Source organism: Trichechus manatus, unplaced genomic scaffold (assembly GCF_000243295.1).
Source record: "Trichechus manatus latirostris isolate Lorelei unplaced genomic scaffold, TriManLat1.0 scaffold00058, whole genome shotgun sequence".
Lineage (NCBI taxonomy): Eukaryota > Metazoa > Chordata > Mammalia > Sirenia > Trichechidae > Trichechus > Trichechus manatus.
Genome location: NW_004443994.1, coordinates 6,761,168 through 6,774,532, shown reverse-complemented (window position 1 = coordinate 6,774,532; position 13,365 = coordinate 6,761,168). Strand labels below are relative to the sequence as shown.

Here is a 13,365-nt window from a genome sequence, read left to right as displayed (position 1 = left end):
CTGTAGCCCGGCCGCGCCCGGAGCTCCTCCTAACCCTCTTGCCACAGCCCTAAGGAAAACTCAGGCTTGAGCAGCGCTTGGGTCTTATCCATCAGCCGGAGGAAAAGGGGGAGGAGAAAGGCGGCGGGAGGAGGAGTTTCTGCGCAGCCCGGAGCCCCCGGTGGGGACGGCGGAGGAGGAGCGCCCTTCCCCCCCCCAAGCGCTGATTGCTGTGGCATCCTGCCCGTCCCCGCCCGCGTGTGTGTGTGTGTGTTTGTGTGTGTGTTTGTGTGTGTGTGTGTGTGTGTGTGTGAGAGAGAGAGAGTGCTCCGGGTCGGCCCGATGGGGGTAATAGAGGCTTTTGGGGACGCCGAGCGGCGCTTTCCTCCTCCCAGTGAGTGAGGGAGAGAAGTCAGAGGCGCTCGTGCCCGGCCACTTTCTCTGTGCGATCCCCGGAGCTCCCTGCAGGAGGTGAAAGTCCCGTGGCGAGTCCGGATGGCGTAGTTGCGCCGCGGCGCAGCAGCAGCTGCCGGAGCTCGCCGCCGCCGAGTGCTGGGCGGGGAAACTTTCCTCTGCTTTCCTCCAACTTGCCGCGGGTGGATCTTCGCTTGACACACTGCCTCCGAGGTACGTGCTTGCCTGGCCTTGCGGCGCTGCAACCTCGCGCCGGACGCCCCTTCCCGCGCCGCTTGCCCAGCACCAGCCCGGGCCGAGGACTCTGCAGGCTTCGCGGTGCCCATTGGTGCTGCGCGGGATTTCCGTGCCTGTTTCACGGCCAGGGTTGCTCCGGGTGCCGGGACCCCTGGGCTTGGGATGGCGGTATTTACGCTCGCCGGAGCTGGTACTCTGGGTGGGCGGTGCGTGGAGAGCCGCGGCCTGGGGTGGCCAGCGCTCGGGCGATGCGCTGGGCTGGAGAGGAATTCCCTTCCTCTCCTCGTCCGCTCTTTTCCTCTCTGCGGTTTCTTCTGACCCCGGCGGGGCGCGCCGGCCAGTTCCCTCCGGGCGCGTGACAGCGTCGGTGGGAGAGGTTTGTTGTGGGTTTGCACTCAATTGCCGCTGGAGAGGCTGTGGCTCTGGGACTTGCGTAGGGACGCGTGCTGCGCTCGCCGCCGGCCGCACCCTCGGGGTGCTCCACGGGCGGCGCCGAGCGCTGCACCCTGGAGTCCTCGCGGAGAACGCGCCCGCTGTTTATTTATTAGGCGCATCTTCCCGTTTATTTTGGAGTCTTCTTAGTATGTTTATTTGATTAGAACAAACTCGGAAATCTGCTTGCAGACTTGTTCTTTTTAGGCTATTTGCCCCACTTTCCAAAATCATCTAGGGTAGGGGGAGCCGGCGTGTCAGGCTTAAATGATCTTGGCAGAGTGGAACTTAATGGATTTGGTGTCCACGGAAAAAGCTGGGAGCGGATAATCGCTGCACTTCCTTAGCTGTGAAATGAGAATAATAGTGCCAGCCTCTTAGGCTGCTGTGAGGATTTAGTATGCGTTAAGTGCTTGGCATCGAGTAAGCGCTGATCCAGTGTTAGCGCTGCTTGCCCAAGCCCTGCGGTGGCGGGAGAAGAGCGAGAATAGAAGGTGGTAGGAGTGCCGGTCTCTGATGGGGAACCAGGCGTTTTCCGAGCTCCATCTCCCTTCCAAGAAAAGTAATTGAGCAGTTTGGGAGGAAAGAAGGAAAAATCTATTCAAGTAGCAAAAACATTTATCAAGACTTATTAATTTTCCTGAAATGATATTTCAGGCTGCAAGCACCTACTTTAGTGTGAAATCAGCTGTTTCTTTTGGGTAATAATAATAACCCCAGGAAAAAACCAAACCCGTTGCCGTTCACGCACAGTGACCCTATAGGACCCCATAGGGTTTTCTCATTCGGAGTGGCTGGTGGGTTCCAACCACCGATCTTTTGGTTAGCAGCCAAGCACTTTAACCACTGTGCCACCAGGGCTTCTGTTAATAATAATAGCTAACGTTTTCTGAGCCCAAACTGTGTGCCAGACATTCTGCTAAATGCTGTAATGGATACAGTCACACTTCATCCTCCCACCACCTCTGTGGTAAAAAAACATTATTAATAGCCCCATTTTACAGATAAAGACACTAGAGGCTAAATTACTTGCCCAAGGTCATACAGCACTTTCTATTAGTTCTATTGGAGAGTCAGCTTAGTCGCTCAGTGGAGAGCAGTGAGTGTGGTTAGATTTGTGTACAGTGAGCCCATGCATCTTCCCCATCTCAGCTTCCCATTTGAATTGAACACCTGTAAGGTATATGTGATTAATTTATGTGATATGCTTATGGGGGTGTCAAATTACAGCGCTTCTGAAACTAGCTCCAGATAATTATAAATAGAACTCTGACTTATATTAATTAATTTAGATCTTTATTCTTAATTTCTTTTATTAATTCTCCAGACATTGTTGATCAGCATTATTTGGCTTCTGTAGGAAACAGCTTGAGGTTGGCATTAGGAGGCAGGGAAATAATTCTTACCCCCTTAAGAGCTATTAAAATGAAATTGATTCCATGCCATTGTGTCAGTTAAAGGATGTTGCTCTGTTTCTTGGTGTTCTTTGCTTTTGGCTTTAATTTTGCATTGTTTAATGTTTCAAGGCTTCAGCATATTTTTCCCTTCAGTTTGTCTTTGTCAACTTTAATTTTTCCCGTTTTGATGGACTCTGACTGTTACATGGCAGCTTTGCTTAACAACTGTTGATTCAGCTCATGTTTTTAAATATAAAATCACCAACCTGCTTTTGAACCCAAGCACTTCAAAGGCATACCCTGGGGAATTCATTGTTATTTTGAACATTAGCCAATAGGGGGAGCATAATACACTGTTGATGTCTCTAAGGCACCTAAACCAGATTTTAGGGTATTAAACATACATCTCAAAAGTGGAAAATGTTACTGCTTTATCTAGCAAAACAACCAAGTTGTTTTCTGAGTTTACAGTGGAGAACTGGATTTAATTTCAACTGGTTAAAATCAGAATGACCTTGAGGACAGGGACTGTATATTGGACGTATGTCAAGAACTCTGTGGTGGCTGGACAGATATTAAATACACACACACGTAGGTTTTTGTAGTTTGTTTTCCTTAATAGGTGTATATAAAAGTATTTTGTGTAGTTTGAATGATACTTCAAATTTTCTAGAAGGCTGGCAGTCCAGAGAAATCCATGATGAATCATTTTTTGTAATGATCCTCATTTGTCTTTTGTAGAAAACTGGCTATAGTGAATTTGCTGTCAGGAAGATTGGGATACTCACAATCCTGTCGTTATGCTCTTTCATTAACATCTTCCAAGTGCAAGACAATAAGGGATTGTGATCCTAAGTAAAGGGGGCAGGCAGTGGTGGTTCAGTGGTAAGAATTTTCCACTTCTGCCTGTGAGATGTGGGTTCTATTCCCAGCCAGTGCACCTCAGGGGTAGCCACCACCCCAACATAGGTTGCATGTTGCTATGGTGCTGAACAGGTTTCAGCAGACTAGGAAGAAAGGCCTGGAAATCTGCTTTCAAAAATCAGCCAGTGAAAGCCCTATGGATCACAACGGTCTGATCTGCAACCAATCAAGGGGACAGCCCAGCACTGGGCAGCGTTTTGTTTCATTGTGCATGGGGTCACCATGAGTCGAAGGCGGACTCAATGGCAACTAACAACAGCAACAACATCCTAAGTAACAGCCATTAATTCTATTGCTTTGCATTCTTCAGATGCTTATATTTTAATATAGTAATAGTTCAGAAGTATCATATTTATCTTGTATAGGCGTGATGTGTCTATAGGCACTCATACCTGTAAATATAAACAATACTTAAGAATTAACCTGCTTGGAAAAATAGTCAAATCAACTCCTTTTAAAAAAAGGTTTTCAATATTTGCAATTTCCTCTCGTTTCTTGTTGTTAGATGCTGCTGAGTTGATTTTAACCTTTCATTTGAATCCTGGTTAGCAGCCAGCGCTTAACTGTTTGCGCCAGCAGGGCTGTTTTTTGTTTCTTGTGTAGTTCTTTCTATAGTATTAGTTTAACTTTATTTCATTTACCAAGTTAGGATCAGGTGGATCCGGTTTAAAAATAACTTTCAAATTTAGTCCCTTCTTTCTAAATCTCAGCATTGTTCTCATGCTTCAGAGTAGCATTTTATTTAAGATCTGATTTAGTCTTCCGTGTTCTGAGTTACTCATTGAGCAAACATTTATCAACCCCCTACTCTTATGACTCCTGGTTTTAGAAACTGGCAAATTAGTGCTCTTTTAATCATCAGATAGCAGGGGGCCAAGACTCCTTAAGGCTGCCTGGGGCTTTGTCATGGAAAGCGTTTATGGATGGACAAAATTGGGTTGCTTGAAGGAAACTATTGTCTCATTCTTCTTGAGACTCAGAAGAATACATCCTTTCCTTTTGCATGCAGACTTTGTGGTGTCTTGTAAAAGGTCAGGTGGCTGCTTTTCTGGGGGCAGATTCTGGGCCTAAGAGCCCAGGGAACTCAAATGCCCTTTGAGTGCTAAGAAGGTGATCACTGCTGACTTCTTTAGTACCTAAGGGATGACCAATTTCCTGGGATTGTAAATCTGTGGAAGGTTCTGACTTTACATTTTAAGCTTAATAGGCAGAGCAGTTAGAATTTATGGGATAACTGGTAAGCATTAACATTGCCATAATATTTTTCCTGGATGATTCTGCTCTGTGGTCATTTTGAATTATCCTCATTCTTGGTAACTCATTTTGAGAGTGTGTCTTTTTTTTTTTTTTTTAGTTCTTTCATTGCTATTGGAAAAAAAAAAAAAAAGCAAAACAAAACAAAATACCAGATTTGTTGGTTAATAGAGAGCAGTTTTTTTTTAAAAAAAATTTTAATTCTTAACAGTTACTTTAAAACTGATATTATTGCTGATTCAGTCTTTCTACTGGAGCATTTCCTTTGTATTTTTAAACTGCTTTTTAAAAATTTGAAATTTAAAAAATGTTAATGTCTTTGAAGTTTGCATGACTCGAGTTAGATAAATGTTTTTTAGCGATGAAAAGCAATGAAATTTCAATTAGCCTTTAATAAATTCAATGAAGGCGTTTGTGGTTTTGGAACAAAGTACTGCATCAAGCTCCATGGCGGACATTTTTCTGGTTCCACATCTTCAGAGTAACACTTGAAATGATAGCATTGTCTCTTTGTAGCATTATAAAGCATAAGCTGTTGCTAATTTGTTTGATTTCTAGTCCAGCTCTAAAGTAAATCAACACCGTTTGGAAGGGCCTTACAAAAAGTTCTGGGTCCATTTCCTGGGCTCTGGCCATTACTAGATGTCTTGTTTTGTATCTTCTGAAATAGCACATTTGTTTGTTAACTGACATTGAGCATTGTTTTCTCTGCCTGAAAAGTCCTTGCTTAAGATTTGCCACAAATTTCCAAGCATTCTGCCTCCCCTCTTAGAGATAAAGTAATGGTTTTTATCTCTCAACCAAGATCTGTGCAGTATTTAGTGCTTGAAGCAACAGTAATAGAAATTTTTGTGTGAGACCACTCTCATTTGGGTCTTCTGCAGCGTTTTTTATTCTTCAATTTTCTAGGCCAAAGATCAAGACTTAATAGGCTGACAGTCATCAGGATTGTCCTGGGGAGTCGGTGATGTGGGCCCCAGAACCACGCCTTCAGACCGTGGTATCTCCTGCTTAAGATAATTATAGGAAAAAAAAAAGAAAAGTTAATGTTTAGTGTTTGTTCTGGTGATTCTTTTATGCTGAAAGCTTCTTAAATCCTGGAAAGAGGATGTTGAGTGATATGTGGAGTTTGGCAAAGTTCCTCTTTAGAAATTAATGTTAAACTGTTGCCACAATAATACTTTAGAATTAATTCTGAAATGTTGGCTGTCTTCACTTTTAGATGATTATACAGAAGCATGTACTCTCCCTACCTCTTGGGAACTTGGCTCTGGGGTATCTTGGTTTGGGTGCTGTTTGTAGGAGGGAGAAGCATCTGCTGTTCTGTCCTTCCAAGCACATTAATTCATTTCCCTAGTACAAGCTGAAGGTCAGGTTTTAGTGTAAGATTACAGATGGACCATTTGTAAAAAACACATGAAAGTTGAATAGTCCCTGAAACAATAATCTTTTTAAAAAATAATCTTCATGTAACACTGGTCCTCGAGCTCTTCCCATGAGCAGATTGCCCTGGGAGAAGGTCTTCAGTTTTAATGGCATGATGACTGACTGACCACCATGGATGGATGAGAACACCAAATGGGCCAGGTGAAAGTTCCAGCAGAACTTTGGATTTCTTTTTTAGTCTCATTATTATGTTATTTTATTAGTGGAAACTTGATGAATACTTAATTCCATTTGGTGTATGGAAAGATTCCCTTTTGGGAGTATAATTCTGTTAACATTTTTAGTGATTTATGTGTTTGGGCAGTATGAAATTGGTCCTTGGATGCAATAATACATTGGTGGCTATTGGCTAATTTTTCCATAATTAACTCACTGTACGATAATTGCTGGAGCAGAATGTGGCTTTTTTTTTTTTTCCTTCTCACACTTGGAAGGCTATTTGAGGTGAAATACGTAGATTCCAAGCTGAAAGCCTTGTATTTATTTGGTGCCCTAAGTACTTTTGTGTGATACTCGCTGTGTTATGAGGTATCTTTTTTTTTGTTTGTTCTTTACAACAACACACTTAAACACAAAACACTCTCCTGAGTGTCTATAACAAATAAATGTCTTATTTTGTTAAATTAGACTTTGTGCAGTTGGCTGGCAAATTAAATTCAATTTTGAGGGAAAGCACCATTGACTCATTACATACATTTTGCATCATTGCAGCATAAGGTCTTCCCTATGTGCGTGGGAGAAGTTTCTGATCTTCTAAATGGGCATGTTTACTATCGCTGGTGCATTTCTTTTTGCCAAAGCTTTTCTGAAGGGTTTTCTTATTTTTGTGTGTTTAGAGACTGTTACTTGTCGTGTATCTATAATACGCTGTCTGAATGCAAAAAATTTTAGGCTAACAATCTGTTTTCTGAAGACACAACCTATCTTTGTTTTAATTTATCATACTTATTCATTACAATTGCTGCACAGTCATTGGATACATCATATTTTTGACACAGGAGTCTGGGGGAAAGATGATCTACTTGATATATTTCACATTTTTCCATATTTATGCTTTTTTCAGTTTGTGGCATCTTTATTTCATCTTTAAAGCGGTTGCTGTCTAAGATATTCAAAGTTTTAATTTAATTCAGTGTGTGGGCTAATGAAGAGGTTTCCTGTAGAACTAGTTCTACTAAATTCTTGAAAATGCCTCCAGAAAGTGTCCCATACAGGTACCATGCTAGGTGGGGCCTTTGGTAATGTTTTAAATGAGAGAGAGATGAACACAAAGCAGGATTCCAGTCAGTTTTTAAATGGCGAATAAGGGTGGGGACTGAGGAAAAGGAGGAGGGTGTCTGTAAACAGGAGAAAATTCATTTTTGCCTAATAATAAGGAATTTAACTGTTTTCATTGGAATGAATGTATATCTCAAGTAGGTATGCAGGTAAGAGGTTTGCAGAAGAAATTCTGCTAAAGTTGAGGTTCTATAATTGGCAGTTCTTAAAGCCCTGAAGATCCTGTTGTCTACAGCCAGGAAAAAGCAGTCTGTTTCCAGTTATATATCACAAAAATAGTGAAATTAAGCCAAAAAAAAATTATTTGGGGGTTGGGTTACTTTTTTTTGTAGAGGGTAAAGGGGAAAGGACATTTAAAAAAATCTGCTAGTTTTTCTGTTGGCATTCAGATTTTTTGCAAGCTTGCTATAGTTGGAAAATAAGAATAATTTTAGGATTAAAGGCTTTCTCCTACTCCTGCTCCTCTTTGTTTCTCAGAGAGCAAATAAAGGAGCAGTTAATGCAGCTTCTGCTGACACTAAGAGGCTTGGTCCCAGTGTTCTGGGACCTGGCTTATATTTCTGATAAAGCCTTCTGTCTGACTGGTGTCAGGTTATGGGCTTACAGCATCCTCCTTGGTAGTTGGTGCTATGTTTTTTTTGTTACACTTTTTACCATGTTTTGAACTGAAATGCAGTTGGTGCTGTTTAGCTAGCACCTCAGCATTATTCTGCTGGGGGAGAAGAACTAGGAATGCTAGTGTGAGAAGAGTATGGAGGTGAGAACTGTAACTGGAAGTTGGACGGTGTGTGGGTGGATATATTGTCCTCAGCACTTGTCAGAAGCAACTAGCCTTTCTGAATGCCTACTGCTAGTTTCAGGATTAGTGGTCCCATGAGACCTAGGTGTTAACTAAGAAATCTCCTTGCCACCACCAGAAGATCACCACCAGCAGATCTGAGTTCCGGTTTCTCACACCTCGCTCCTCCACAGAGTGTTGAATAAAACTTTCCTGATGGTGCAGAATCTTTGATAACAGCGTAGTGTTGTCAGGGCTGGAGGTGTTTTTGTTATTGGCTCTTTTCTTCTCACCTCCCATTTACTCTTCAGCCTGCTCAGGCAGGCTCCCACGCCCACCACACCATGGTGTGGCTCTAGAAAAGGTGCAAAGTACACAATTCTTCGCTTGTTTTCAGTCAGCATCTTAATTGTCCTCTCCTCGATGCATTTGCTACTTTGCCGGTTGGCTCTTTTCCCCATGTTTTTTTCCCCCTTTCTGGTTTCCATGGGGTTACTTCTCCTGTTTTTCCTCTTATGTTTCTGGTCTGTCTTCTGTCCTCCTTTTCAGTGCTTGAGTCCTGGGTGATGGTATTCTCTAAGGTTCCATTTTCCCTTTCGCTTCTCAGTGTACATTCAGTTGCTCATATTTCCATGCTTCAATGGCCACATCTATGTCAGTAACTGTTGATTTTATAATTCATACCCATATTTCCAGCAGCCAGTTGGATAGTGCCACCTGGTTGCTCTGTAGGTCTTTCCGTTAAAGTTCAAAACCCAACATACTGTTTCTCTGTGGTGCCCAGTCCCACATCTTTTATTTTCCATGCTAGTATAAGTTGCCAAGGTAGGCACCTCAGTCATACTTAACTTCCTTCCCAGAGATAAAGCAGACCAATCCCACAGGTGTTTTACCTTTTGGCAGATCTCTTCAATTGGCATTTTCATCGCCATTCCTAAATCAGTCTCACCTGGACTATTGCAATAATCTTTGTTTTCCTGGTTTCAGTATCTCTATCCTCCAATTATTCATCCATTATTGTTGGTACCTTCTAAAACACGAGTCTGTTTTTCTTTTTTTGCATCTTAAATTTCTCTGCAGTTCCAGTATCCTCAGCATGGAATGTACAGTTATTAACAATTTGGCCTCAACCTACTTTTAAAGCCGTTTCTCTTTCTACTTCCTCCATGAGCCTTTCTATGCTCATACCAGACTCCTTATGATTTCCAGAGCATACCCTGTGTTCTCAAGCCCTGTTCTTTTTATACATATCCCTTCTAGCATGCTTCTAACATTCTTTCTGGTGGTCCCCTGCTTACTCTTCCAGGCCAGCTTTTTTGTTAGATCCTCTAGTAAAGCTTCACATGCCTCCTCCTGGGAATTGGCTGTTCCCTCTCTTAATTTCTCTTATAGTGCTTCTCATGCTGCCTCATGAGAACTTATTTCCTCTGCTAGATTGTGGCCTTTCCTAGAGCAGGGACTAGGTCTTACCATCTTTGTATCCTGGGTATGTAGAATGGGCCTGGCATGTAATATATGTTGTCAAATTGAATTCTTCAACTCAGTTCTACCTTAGTTAAAGCTTTGGGGAAAGATCAGGCTTACAGTCAATACCAACTATAATGATAGAAATGACACAGCATTATCAACTGAGAATCATAGAGTTTAGCGTTAGAATGTGGCTTAGAAATAGTCCTCTCCAAGTCCCTTTAAAGATGAGGCCTACCAGGTCCAGAGAGGTTAGGTGGCATGCCCAAGATCACACAGCTGATTAGTAGTGTTTCCCTGCTTCCCCCATCTGCAGTCTATTCTCCACCCAGTAGCCAGAGTGATCCTGTTAAAACCTGCTGTTCCGCTGCTTAAGACCCTCTACTGCTTCTGTCTTTCTGAGAGTAAAAGCCAACATGCTTACAATGATCTACAAGACTGTACAACCAGCCACATTCCCGTGCCTGTTACTTCTTTGTACCACTTTGACCTAACCTTCTCTGCTCTCAGGCTCACTTACTCTGCTCTAGCTACCTGGCCTCCTTGCTGTTCCTTCAGCCTACTAGACATGCTCCATCTCAGGGCCTTTGCATGTGCTGTTTCCCTTGTTAGAATGTTCTCCTCCCAAGTATCTATTGAGTTCCTTTAGGTCCTCAAAGAAACAAACCAAACAAAAAACGCTACATGCTTCCTATCCCCTATCTCTTCTTTATTTTCCTTCTTGGCATTTATTTTTATCTAACAAACAATGGTATACAACTACTCATTTATTGACCATCTCGTTATCTAACACTTCACGTTTGCGACCATAGTAAAAAATCCACTACCCAACTATTTTGCACATTAACAGCGTAGTCTGGCAGTAACGAACACTGATGTGCGTGGCAAGAATAATACTGGCTATGACGGTTAAGGTTATGTGTCAACTTGGCTAGGCCATGATTCTCAGTACGTAATGATGTAATTTGGCAGTTATGTAATGATGTCATTTTTGGCAGTTATGTAATAATGTAGTAATCCTCCATTTTGTGATCTGATGTGGTCAGCCTTTATTTTCGCTTAACGCTGATTTTCATGTAATGAACTGGTCTTTGGAACCTAACCATGTCAATAAGTAAGGAGTGGGTGTATCTTGTGTATAAGGAGCCCTGGTGGTGTAATGGTTAAATGCTAGGCTGCTAACCAAAAGGTTGGCAGTTTGAACCCACCTAGCAGCTCTGTGGGAGAAAAACCTGGCGACATGCTTCCATAAAGATTACAGTCTGGAAAACGCTATGGGGCAGTTCTAGTCTGTCACATGGGGTCCTGTGCATTGGAATTGACTCGACGGCACCCAACAACAACAGCAACAACATCTTGTTTATAGTCTGTCTACACCCACTAGAATGTAAACTCATTGAGGGCAGGGATTTTTTATGTTTCATTCCCCGTTGAATCGCCACACCTAGAACAGTCCTGACATGGAGCAGGCACTTGTCAAATATTTTTTTAATGAATAAATGAACAAGAAGAAGCAAGATTTTGTGGATTCCTTATTGCTGCAGTTAAATGTGTTCATTTTTCTGAGGTACACTTACAGCATTAAAAAGGGAAAATTATCAGGTCTGCCTGGGAGAAGGAGAATCTGATTTTTAAAAAGCCTCATTCCGAACTTGTCAGACTAGAACACTGACCTCTTTTTAATTGTCTGACTTTAGCATAGAAATGTGAGATAGAGGAGGAAGTTACTGGCCGTGTACAAAGCCAGCAACATAATTTAACCCTGGGATTCAAAACTATCAAATTGAAAATAAAATGCCTTGAATGGAGCTAAGTTATCACTGACCTAGTTAAAAATAATTACAGCTACTATTTTCTGAACCCTATGGCATTAAGTGCTTTACATATTATTAACTCATTTAATTTTCATAACAACCCAATGAGGGAGATAGAATATTGTATCTACTTTACAGATGAAGCATGGAGAAGTTAAGTAACTTGCCCGCAGTTAGGAAGAGGCAGGGCAGGGATTTTAACCCAAGTATGCTATGGGGGCCCCATACTTTCGACTATAGCCTGTTCCTGGAACACACCAATCATGCTCTTACCTGAGGACTTGGCACTTGTTATCCTCATGCCTGGGATGCTCAGAGATATTATCATGACTCTGTCTCACATCTCTATGCTAAAAATGTCACCTGAGGGGCCTTTCCTGACCACCTTATCTAAAATTGTATCCCTCCTCGACTCACTCTGTCTTCTTTACCTGTTTTATATTTCTTTCATAGGATTTTCCATCACTTGATACATTATATATTGTCTCTTCCATCAGAAGGTAAAACTTCCTTGAACAGTGGCTGGCATAATGGTAGGTGCTAAACTGAGGAGCCCTGGTGGCACGGTGATTGAGCTTTGCTGAGCCACGGCTGCTAACCAAAAGGTCAGCAGTTCGAATCCACCAGCCACTCCTTGGAAACCCTATGGGGCAGTTCTACTTTGTCCTGTAGGGTTGCTATGAGTTGGAATCGACTCGATGGCAGCGGGTAATAAGTGTTGATGTATTGCATTGTTGGTTCAGTGGTGGAATTCTCACCTTCCATGTGGGAGACCTGGGTTTGATTCCTGGGTCCTAAAAATCAGCCAATAAAGACCCTATAGATAACAACGACCTGATCTGTAACCAACCCTGGTTTTGTACCTTTGTGTATGAGGTCACCGACTCAACAGCAGCTAACAACAACAGTAAATGTTAAGTGAATAACTGCTAACTGAGTTTTCCCACCCTGATTCTAAAACAGAATAACTCGTCCCTTGCGTCAGATCTAATCAGGCTGCTCATCACCAGAAGGCAATGACCACATAGGGCCTGGTTGGTGTCTACGGTGGCGCAGTGATCGGACACAGCACTTGCGTTTTTGGTTCTTTCTTTTCTTTTCTCCTCCCTTTCCCTCATTTCCCCCCCCACCCCACCTTTCTTTCTCAGAAGCTGTTTCTGGAGGAGCTCCTGTGTGTAGTGGTTAAAAGCATGGGTATGGAATCAGACAGACCTGGGCCCAAATCGTAGTGCCATTGCTTGTTAGCTGGTGACCTTGGGTTGCTTAGCGTCTTGAAGCCTTACATTTCTTATTATAAAGTGTAGTAAAGGGTATCTGTCTCCTTTGATGCTGAAAGGATTAAATGAGAAACTGGAGCACGTAGTACATGCTTAACGGATGGTCCCTTTGAGACGTTTTCTGGGATCAGAAGAAGAGAGCAGAGTGTTGGCCTCCATTAGGAAGACATGTGAACGATGCAGAATAATTACAAAGCAACATGTGGACAAGTCTTGGCTTTGCTACTAACTAGCTATGTAATGGTGGGCCAGTCATTGAGCCTTTCTAATTCTTGGTTTGCTAATCTGTAAAATTAAAGAGTTGGGGTAAATATTACCTATTTCAAACATTCTGACTTGGCTCTGAGTAGAAGATGACATGGAACAAATTGTACACAAAATGTTAAGGAGACAGAGTGTTCACAGTGGGATGGGATTAATCAGAAGTAGTTTTTGGAATGAGGTGGGGGAATGGGTAGAGTTCATGGATTTTGGGGAGTAGAATAAAAATGGCAGGTTTCGATAAAATGGGCAGATCTGACAAAATTTAGGTTTTGTGTGTTCTTAAACATTGCTAGGAAGATAATGCTTTTAAATATTTTTTGCTTACATAGTTATGTGTTAAAAATAGCTAATGTAGTGTTAGTATTTTATTTAGAATGATTTTCTTGGATAATACTTTCCATTTT

General features: G+C 42.3%; 1 protein-coding gene across 1 annotated transcript in view; it reads left to right on the top strand.

Annotated features, from left to right (window-relative positions):
* The first annotated feature begins 424 nt into the window (after positions 1–424).
* The window catches only part of TGFBR3 (transforming growth factor beta receptor 3), a 209,094-nt gene continuing 196,153 nt past the window's right edge, over positions 425–13,365 (top strand). The window contains exon 1 of the mRNA XM_004378731.2: positions 425–606. The gene's annotated coding sequence lies outside the window, so the exon portion shown is untranslated. The remainder of the gene's footprint in view (positions 607–13,365) is intronic.